Genomic DNA, 11,156 nt, shown 5'->3' with positions numbered 1-11,156 from the left:
CAGTGGGCCAATAGCACAAACCTCCAAACACCACAAGGCATGGGCCTACTAAAACCCCTCATAGATCTCAACCTGCCTGGAGCCAGCATCATTACCGTCAAATACAACCTCAGTCATTTCTCATACAGATGTTGAGTTTTCTTGAATATCAAAGTAAAATGGTGATGCATCATGACGAACATATTGTATATACGATCATGACTGGTCTGATCTGATACTGCTCGGAGTGCCAGAGGTGTAGTTTGGTTTGGTATGATCCTGTCAGGCTTTTCTCTTCTGATACACCCAGTTGTTCTCCAGTCACTCCCCCAGCCAGTCAGCCAGGCAGGCCCTTAGGGCAGGATCCTATGTGTAAGAGGCCCATCTCAGACATCCCTCAGCTATTGCTCAACACAGCTGTGGGTAAACAGCCTGTGTTTAGATGTTGCCCCGGTCCCAACCTGTACACACAGATACACTGCCACATCACACACACTCATGCACACGGTGTGGGCGTATTTACTGCACCATTCCAAACACATTTATGCACACACTGACACACACACACAACCACATCTACACTACTGGACAAAAGTTTTAGAACACCTACTCATTCAACGGTTTTTCATTATTTTTACTATATTGTAGAATAATAGTGAAGATATCAAAACTATGAAATAACACATATGGAATCATGTAGTAACCAAAAGTGTTGAACAAATCAAAATATATTTTATATTTGAGATTCTTCAAATAGCCACCGATGCCTTGATGACAGCTTTGCACACTCTTGGCATTCTCTCAACCAGCTTCACCTGGAATACTTTTCCAACAGTCAAAATCAAATCAAATCACATTTTATTGTTCACATGCACATGGTTAGCAGATGTTAATGCGAGTGTAGTGAAATACTTGTGGTTCTAGTTCCAACAGTGCAGTAATATCTAACAAGTAATCTAACAATTCCCAACAACTACCAAATACACACAAATCTAACAAGTAATCTAACAATTCCCCAACAACTACCTAATACACACAAATCTAAAGGGGTGAATGAGAATATGTACATAAGTATATGGATGAGCGATGGCCGAGCGGCATAGGCAAGGTGCAGTAGATGGTATAAAATACAGTATATACATGTGATATGAGTAATGTAGATATGTTCATTATTAAAGTGGCATTATTTAGAGTGGCATTGTTTAAAGTGTCCAGTAATTGTGTCTCAATGTAGGCAGCAGCCTCTCTGAGTTAGTGATTGCTGTTTAGCAGTCTGATGGCATGGAGATAGAAGCTGTTTCTCAAGCTCCCGGTCCCAGCTTTGATGCACCTGTACTGACCTCGCCTTCTGGATGATATTGGTGTGAACAGGCAGTGGCTCGGGTGGTTGTTGTCCTTGATGGCCTTCCTGTGACATCGGGTGCTGTAGGTGTCCTGGAGAGCAGGTAGTTTGCCCCCGCTGATGCGTTGTGCAGACCACACCACCTTCTGGAGAGCCTTGCAGTTGAGGGCGGTGCAGTTGCTGTACCAGGCTGTAATACAGCCCAACAGGATGCTCTCGATTGTGCATCTGTAAAAGTTTGTCAGGGTTTTGGGTGACAAGCCAAATTTCTTCAGCCTCCTGAGGTTGAAGAGGTACTGTTGCGCCTTCACCACACTATCTGTGTGGGTGGACCATTTCAGTTTGTCTGTGATGTGTACGCCCAGGACCTTAAAACGTTCCACCTTCTCCACTGCTGCCCCTTCGATGTGGATAGGGGGCTGCACCCTCTGCTGTTTCCTGAAGTCCACGATCATCTCCTTTGTTTTGTTGACGTTGAGTGAGAGGTTGTTTTCCTGACACCACACTCTGAGTGCCCTCACCTCCTCCCAGTAGGCTGTCTCATCGTTGTTGGTGATCAAGCCCAGTACTGTGGTGTTGTCTGCAATGGCCATGATCAAGCCCAGTACTGTGGTGTGCATGGCCATGTAGTCGTGGGTGAACAGGGAGTACAGGAGAAGGCTGAGCGTCAGCGAAGTGGAGATGTTGTTTCCTACCTTCACCACCTGGGGGCGGCCCGTCAGAAAGTCCAGGACCCAATTGCACAGGGCGGAGTTGAGACCCAGGACCTCCAGCTTGATGATGAGTTTGGAGACTACTATGGTGTTGAATGCTGAGCTGTAGTCAATAAACAGCATTCTTACATAGATATTATTTTTGTCCAGATGGGATAGGGCAGTGTACAGTGTGATTGCGATTGCGTCATCTGTGGACCTGTTGGGGCAGTATGCAAACTGAAGTGGGTCTAGGGTGGCCGGTAAGGTGGTGGAGATATGATCCTCGACTAGCCTCTCAAAGCACTTTATGATGATAGAAGTAGGTGCTACGGGGCGGTAATCATTTAGTTCAGTTATCTTTGCCTTCCTGGTTACAGGAACAATGGTAGCCATCTTGAAGCATATGGGGACAACAGACTGGGATAGGGAGCGATTAAATATGTCCGTAAACACACCAGCCAGCTGGTCTGCGCATGCTCTGAGGACGCGGCTAGGGATGCAGTCTTGTGAGGGTTAACATGTTTAAATGTTTTACTAGTCTTGAAGGAGTTCCCACATATGCTGAACACTTGTTGGCTGCTTTTCCTTCACTCTGTGGTCCGACTCATCCCAAACCATCTCAATTGGGTTGAGGTCGGGTGATTGTGGAGGCCAGGTCATCTGATGTAGCACTCCATCACTCTTCTTCTTGGTCAAATAGCTCTTACACAGCCTGGAGGTGTGTTGGGTCATTGTCCTGTTGAAAAACTAATGATAAGCCCAAACCAGATGGGATGGCGTATCGCTGCAGAATCGCCACAGACCTAGTTGGATGTACTACCAAATTCTCTAAAACGACGTTGGAAGCGGCTTACGGTAGAGAAATTAACATTCGATTATCTGGCAACAGCTCTGGTGGACATTCCTGCAGTCAGCTTGCCAATTGTATGCTCCCTCAAAACTTGAGACATCTGTGGCATTGTGTGACAAAACTGCACATTTTAGAGCAGCCTTTTATTGTCCCCAGTACAAGGTGCACCTGTGCAATTATCGTGCTGTTTAATCAGCTTCTTGATATGCCACACCTGTATCCTGGCAAAGGAGAATTGCTCACTAACACTGGTGTAAACAAATTTGTGCACAAAATATGAGAGAAATAAGCTTTTTGTGTGCATGGAAAAATGTAGGTATCTTTTATTTCAGCTCATGAAACATGGGACCAACAATTTACATGTTGCATTTTTATTTTTGTTGTTGATAACATGCATCTATAGGTCCAGTGCGGCCATATTTGATTGCAGCAAGATTTTTTCTCTCCAAAACCATTAAAGAATGATGTAATGAGTCTAAGTACACAATATGGAGTGAATGTGACGTATGGTTTATGAGGAGAAGATGAATCATTGCAGATTGAGCATTAGTGTTACATATGCAAAGAATGAGTTGTTAATAGTTTAGTTGTTGAGATAATAAAAACAGATTCAGTGTGGTCCCATCGTAGGGACATCCATGATAGCAATGACAAGTTTCAAGTTGATTTACACTGGATTCAATTGGCAGTTAAAATCAGATTTTTTATTTGACAATAACTCAGCCATCTTTTGACCAATCCCTTAGCTTTTCTTGAACTAAGTTAAGACTTGATTGTCACGCCCTGATCTGTTTCACCTGTCTGACCTTAGTTCCTTTTTTATGTCTTTATTTTGGTTTGGTCAGGGCGTGAGTGGGGTGGGCATTCTAGGTTGTTTTTCTATGTTTTCCATTTCTATGTGTTTGGCCTGGTATGGTTCCCAATCAGAGACAGCTGTCTATCGTTGTCTCTGATTGAGAACCATACTTAGGTAGCCTTTTCCCATCTGGTGTTTGTGGGTAGTTGTTTCCTGTTTTTGTGTTTGTTTCACCATTCAGGACTGTTTCGATTTTCGTTGTCATTCACTTTGTTATTTTTGTCTTTTTCCCGTGTTCAGTTAATAAATTTAACATGGACACTTACCACGCTGCATTTTGGTCCGATCCTTCATATTCCTCATCGGAAGAAGAAGCAAATCGTTACAGAGGGTGGATCAAAACATTGTAGTTACTCCACGATACTAACCTAATTGACAGAGTGAAAGAAGGAAGTCTGTAAAGAATAAAAAATTATCAAAAACATGCATCCTGTTTGGAACAGGGCACTAAAGTAATACCGCAAAAAAAGGTGGCAAAGTAATTCACTTTTTGTCCTGAATACAAAGTCTTATGTTTGGGGCAAATCCAATATAACACATTACTGAGTACCGCTCTCCATATTTTCAAGCATAGTGGTGGGTGCATCATGTTATGGGTGCGCTTGTAATCGTTAAGGACTGGGGAGTTTTTCAGTTTAAAAAATAAATGGAATGGAGCAAAGCACAGACAAAATACGCAGAGGAAAATCTGGTTCAGTCTGCTTTCCACCAGACACTGGGAGATGAATTCACCTTTCAGCAGTACAATTACCTTAAACACAAGACCAAATATACACTGGAGTTGCTTACCAAGAAGACAGTGAATGCTCCTGAGATACAGTTTTGATTTAAATCTACTTGAAAATCTATGGCAACACTTGAAAATGGTTGCATACTTTGATTTCAAAACAGCTGGGAACTCGTAAATCCCTGACTTCCAACTTCAGTGCGTTCAAGACAACTGGGAACTCGAAGAAAAAAGAGCTCCGACTGGGAAAAATAGTTTTGAATGATCATCCAACTCTGGAACTCAGGCCTCTGAAGCTGTGAAGCTGGATTCAGTGCTCTCATCTGCATTAAAACCAAATATCAATCCAGGTTGGATCTGACAGCAGACAGCTGTAGACCATGACACTTGACTTTGACAATCTCCGATGCGACATGCGTCAAGCACACCCATCTCATTTGTGGTGATGAGATAAGATTTGCCATTGACGGTCATAGCCCCACATTAAAATTATGTGCTGGTGCGTTGAGAAGACAATCTGAAATACTGTTAGAATATCTTTCAATTGATTGCCATAGCCCCAAATAAAAAAGTGAACATTGGCTGTTAATTAGGCTACATAATTTTTTTCACATGGTTGAGGTCGCAAGAATTTTCAGATATCAAAACGGGATCATGGGACAAAAAGGTGGGGAACCCCTGCTGTAGGCTGTCTCATCATCATCGGTGGTCAGGCCTACCACCGTCATGTAGTCGGCAAACTTAATGATGGTGTTGGAGTCGTGCGCGGCCACGCAGTCATGGGTGAACAGGGAGAAAAGGAGGGGACTAAGCATGCACCCCTAAAGGGCCCCTGTGTTGAGGGTCAGTGTGGCAGATGTGTTATTGCCTATCCTCCCCACCTGGGGGGCGGCCCGTCAGGAAGTCCAGGATCCAGTTGCAGAGGGAGGTGTTCAATCCCAGGGTCCTTAGGTTAGTGATGAGCTTGGAGGGCACTATGTTGCTGAACGCTGAGCTGTAATCAAAGAACAGTATTCTCACACAGGTGTTCCTTTTGTCCAGATGGGATAGGGCAGTGTGCAGTGCTATGGAGGTTGCATCATCTGTGGATCTATTGGGGCGGTAAGCAAATTGAAGTGGGTTTAGGGTGTCAGGTGAGGTAGAGGCGATATGATCCTTAACTAGCCTCTCAAAGCACTTCATGATGACAGAAGTGAGTGCTATGGGGCGATAGTCATTTAGTTCAGTTACCTTTGCTTTCCTGGGTACAGGAACAATGGTGGACATCTACCTCACCTAAAACGGAATGGATTCAGCCGAGCTACAGAGGCGCCTAACCCAGCAAGAGGAGCGTATGGAGGAAATCTGCCATCTTCTCCGCCAGCCTATCCCTACTCCTCCGATGGCCGGTATCGTAACCCATAGCCCTCCTTCATTCATATCCATGTTTGGAAAATATTACGGTTCACCTGGGAAATGTCAGGGATTTCTGATGCAAGTTTTGACTCTACTAAGCCTTTTCCTAGCTCGTTTGTGAGAACCAGTTATAGCCTTCAGTCCTAGTTTTGATTTACCTGCCTGTTTGCCTACCTGTGTATGACCATTGCCTTCTGTGGAGGCGAAATAAACACCTGCCGCACTCTGCGCGTGAATCTACACATTTTTCTCCCTGAGTATTCATTACAATCTGTGCATCAATCAAAAATAATTACAAACTTTAAAAAATATGCCAACAATGATATTACTGATGTATTCACTTTGCAGTCAGTGTAATACTTTGTTCTGTAATACTTTAAATCAAAGTTAACCTTTCACGAGTCACAAACCCGGATCCGGGATCCCCCCCATCAAAAAAGCTGACTAGCCTAGCCTAAAGCGACAGGGATATCATATAATCAAATGTTCATGAAATCACAAGTCCAAGACACCAAATGAAAGATACAGATCTTGTGAATCCAGCCATCATTTCCGATTTTTTAAATGTTTTACAGGGAAGACAAAATATGTATTTCTATTAGCTAACCACCATAGCAAAAGACACAACTTTTTTTTGTCCACCATTTTTTTACTCCATCAGTAGCTATCACTAATTCGACTAAATAAAGATATATATAGCTACTAACCAAGAAACAACTTCATAAGATGACAGTCTGATAACATATTTATGGTATAGCATATGTTTTTTTAGAAAAATGTGCATTTTTCAGGAGATGAGATGAATCTCACCCTTATCGACTTAGTATTCACCATAAGTATATTTGTCCAGAGGGAGAGAATATAGTTGCCGGGCAGATTAGTGTGCAGCACTCTCATGGAGGGGTTGCATCATCTGTGGAGTCTATGGCTGAGCGGTAAAGCAAATTGAAGTGGGTTTCAGGGGTAGTCAGGTTGAGGTAGAGACGAGATATGATCCCTTACTAGCGCTCAACTACTACACATAAGAGAAATTAAAGGCACCTAAAAACAGGTATTTCCGACAGAAGTTAGTGCTTCTGTCTTGGCCGTGGAATTGGGCCGGCGGATAGTAAGCATAGTTCAGCTTACCTTTGCTTTCCTGGGTACAGGGAAAACCAAGGTGGATCATGTCATACCTCACCTAAAAACGGAATGGAATCAGCGAGCAACAGAGGCGCTAAACACACAAGAGGAAGCGTATGGTAGGAAATTGCCATGCTCTCCGCCACAGCCACCGAGGCCCTGACTTTAACAGCGCTAAACATGTCCCTATTAGTGAATTCCGGCTGACCCGATGCTGGCGCCTATTGGCCTCATAACAGACTGAACCCATAGCAGAACATATCTGAATGCGCATTTTCATATCCATCGTTTGGTTGAGGAACTTGAGTAAACTGTCGGTTCACCTTTTATCGGGCTCACTTAAGACCAAAATCTGGAAGAGAGTTTAAAAGATATAAATGTCCAGGGTGATAGGATTAATCTGATTCTAAAGGATTATTTAGATACTTAATAATACCCCCAATAGCTTTAATTTACATTCACGTAGACCCAAAAAATCTTTTACAGACTGTGGACATATGTAATAATGCAGACATCCTAAGAGAAGATAGTAGCTCTTCGAGTAAGTCCTTTGGATTTAACCCTGGATTACACCTGGCAGTCTTAGCCCGGTTTAATGAACTTGGGATTATATGGTTGAGCGAAAAAAACGACAACACTGCCTTTTTCTGGGTGAGGGGACTGAATCAAAATCTTATAGAAAATACAACACAATTGCAACCAATAAAAGACTAATCAGTGTGACGGGATAGCACACACCTTCCCCTGGCAGGCTCTGCTCGGTTTTGCTGAATCAAGAGCCCATAGTGTATTATAGCGCCAGTCATCTTTAGATCTCACCTGAGTTATAATTTTGTGCTGTCCATATTGCATATGACACAAATTCTTTTTTGGGGCATTTCATAGTTTTGGAGAAGGTTAAAAATTTAATTTTATCTATTTTGTATATGCTTAATATAAATATTGTTTTCCACTTAATTGTGATTGTGTACCTGTGTGATGTGTTTTTTAGGTTTCACTGGTTTTGGCAGTCATGTTGGTAGGTAGTAACTTCATTTGTTCTTGGTAATATGATTAAACCAAGTTGTCAACAGTCTCAGCTTGTAATTCGACTGAAGAAATCTGCACCATGAGTTACAACAGACCGGATGGCACGGCGAAATCCCCCACCCAGCTGCAGATAGCATATACAAAACATGCTGACTAGCCTAGCCTGTGAAACGACAGGGGATGTCAATAATCAACGAATTTGACAAAAAAGATCATGTAGTCTATACTCGAGATCAATTAATATATTAATTATTCTTTAGCAAAATGTTTTAGCAACCAAACTCTACATAATTTACAATGCTTATAAACTATGAGCAATAGACAAAAGATCAATAAAACAAAGGTCCTTCCCCCCAAAAAGAAAAGATACTAGATCTGTGTGAATCCAGAGCCAATACATTTTTGAACCCCGGAGAGCGGAGTCTAGTCATCATGTTTTTTTGAAAAAAAATATATCGGGCATTAAAACCAGATGGAGGGGTTGACTGGAGCTGGAAGGGTGGACTATAACAACAAGATAACAAATGTTATAAAATGAATATGGTATTTAAGACATACATACAGGGGGGCAAGTCGGGTAAAAATGTATATAGTTTCAGAACTTATTCGATTGGAAATAGTAATCATACAGTTACAAGATTATATTTCTATTTGGCTATAGTCTACAAAAATCAAACTGGATGGACAATCAGAAATAAGAGGATAGGCCAGGCCTTCTAATAAACAATACAAAATCATAACTATTGTAAATAATACAACTATTTAGTTGCCCAGGCCCCAAACATCTGCAGCAATACACCCTCACCCATATACCTCCTTGCAAAGCACATGGGCACAAAAGAAACAAAAGGCACTGTTCACAACAACGCAGATAAGATAACACACACGAAGTGAAGGCAAAGGGACACACTTTTTTATTTTTCTTGGGTCCCACCGCTAGACACATCTTTCTCTTCTTTTGGTGTTTTTCAGAGTCGAGTAGAAAAAAGTCGATTCTCTCTTTTATTGTGTTTGAAGGTTAGAGGAGCCTTCCATCCAAGTGTAGCTCCTCCAAGTAATCACTAATTTTTCATAAACCTTCGAACGGATACTAAATAAAACGATCTATAATGACTATAGAGTCCCTTTGAACTTGGAACAATCGCTCAAGGAAAATCAACTTCACATAAAGATACAGTCTGATTAAAATAATTTATTACCGGTAATATGCTGCAATATGTTTTTGTTTTAGGAAAATGTGCACATTTTTTCAGGTCAGAAATCACGTCACCTTATTCCGCTCTGATAATTTTATTTTTTGTTACAGTTTCACCATCGGCGGTAAAGGCTGTTCAGTGTCCTTAAATCGACAAAACTTTTCTTTTGTTCTCCACAAAGGCTGTCACTGTTCAATTCCGAGCTAATTTGTTTCACTACTATCACCAAAATAACTTTTCAAACTGATCCAGGTTCAATTTATGAAATAAAATAAGAAAATAGTCCGACGGCAGAAGAAAACATTAAATTCACGCCAATTTCTAATAGAAGATAAACTGATGCAAGAAAGATCATAGCTATGATGAGACAGACCCTCAGAGTAGGGAGAGCAAGCGTTCGTTTACCACACGATTGCAACAAGTCCAAAGAAATATAATGATAGTTTTTTGGTGTTCTTGAATCTCCTAGCCTAGTCACTTACTCAATACTTAAAAAAAAAACAGTTTCTGGGTTCTCGTGACTCAGGTTTTTCCATCATCTCGTGCAATTGGGTCCCTCTAGTATCCTTCTGTCCTGTTCTTTTCTTTGCGCATGTCGGCTCTCTTCCTTATTCGGATGTAAAAATGTACACACAGAAACAGGCGTACATGCGAGGGCGCCCAAAAGTAGAGAGTCAATGCAGCATAAGAAGAACTTAATAGAAAGACAGACAATAAAAGAGAAAAAATATAATAGACCAGTGAATGCAGATCTTGGTGGAATGCTAGTGTTAACGAATTCTATTGTCCAGGACCAGATAAACATACCGATCAGAATTATATATTTTTATTCATCGTGAAATTATTCAGAAGAATCATTATTTCTCTTCTACAGTGTCGTATGTTATTAAAACGAGCGAAAAATAATTACAAGAAAAAGGGCCATAGACAAGATAAAAGCAGCGAAAATTAGAAGTAAGAAAATGATACAGAAGCTGGAAACTAAGCAACAATAGTTATTCTTATCAGTTTTATTAGAAAATATATATAAATTATAATAAAAATAATATTATTAAAGCATACCACATGAGCTAACATCACCCCAGCATTGAATCAATGCAAAAGGGGCGATAAACGTTATCGCACACCAAAATATATTAATTTTTTCACTAACTTCCTCAGAATTCTTCAGATGACAGTCCTGTAACATCAATTACACAATGCATATAGAGTTTGTTCGAAAATGTGCATATTTAGCATCACAAATCGTGGTTATGCTATGTAATCAGTCAAAACATGGCATGCATTCTGGCCGGCGCCATCTTGGAAGGGCACCTAAGTTACGATTATTTTATCGATTAGATAAATAAAAAAATACAGGTTGGACAGCTAATGAAAGATGCATTGGTTATTAATGCAACCGCTGATTTAGATTTTTAAAAATTAACCTTACTTGACTACAGTGTGCGTTACAGCCAGACTAGTTGCCGCAATATTGGCCGAAAAATGCGTTTACATTTTTTCCACATAAATACGAAATAAAATCATAAATAGTTCTTACTTTTGGACGAGCTTCCATCAGAACTGGGCAAGGTTGCTTTTGTCCAAAATAATCGTTGCTTTGTTGTAAAACGTCCACTTCAACGTCGGAACTAGCAGCTAATAGTAGCTACCTGGCACACACATGTCCAAATCCTCAAACGCAATACTACGAAAATTCCGAAATAGCAATATACTCGCATAAACTGATATAAATCGGTTCAAATAACTTCGTTATGATGTTTCTAAACCTATTTCGAATTAAATCACAGACGGATATATCTTAGCCCGATAACAAGAGCATTCAACATGCCATTCTGATGTCCCCTCTTGCGCCTTGGCGAGCGACGAAAAGAAGGGACACGTCACTCCATTGCCTTTATAAAACTCTGAGAAATACGTAGAGATTCCATTCCACTTCTCATTGGTTACTGACATCCAGGGGAT

This window comes from Salvelinus sp. IW2-2015, linkage group LG33 (assembly GCF_002910315.2).
Source record: "Salvelinus sp. IW2-2015 linkage group LG33, ASM291031v2, whole genome shotgun sequence".
NCBI lineage: Eukaryota > Metazoa > Chordata > Actinopteri > Salmoniformes > Salmonidae > Salvelinus > Salvelinus sp. IW2-2015.
This window is presented reverse-complemented; position numbering follows the sequence as displayed.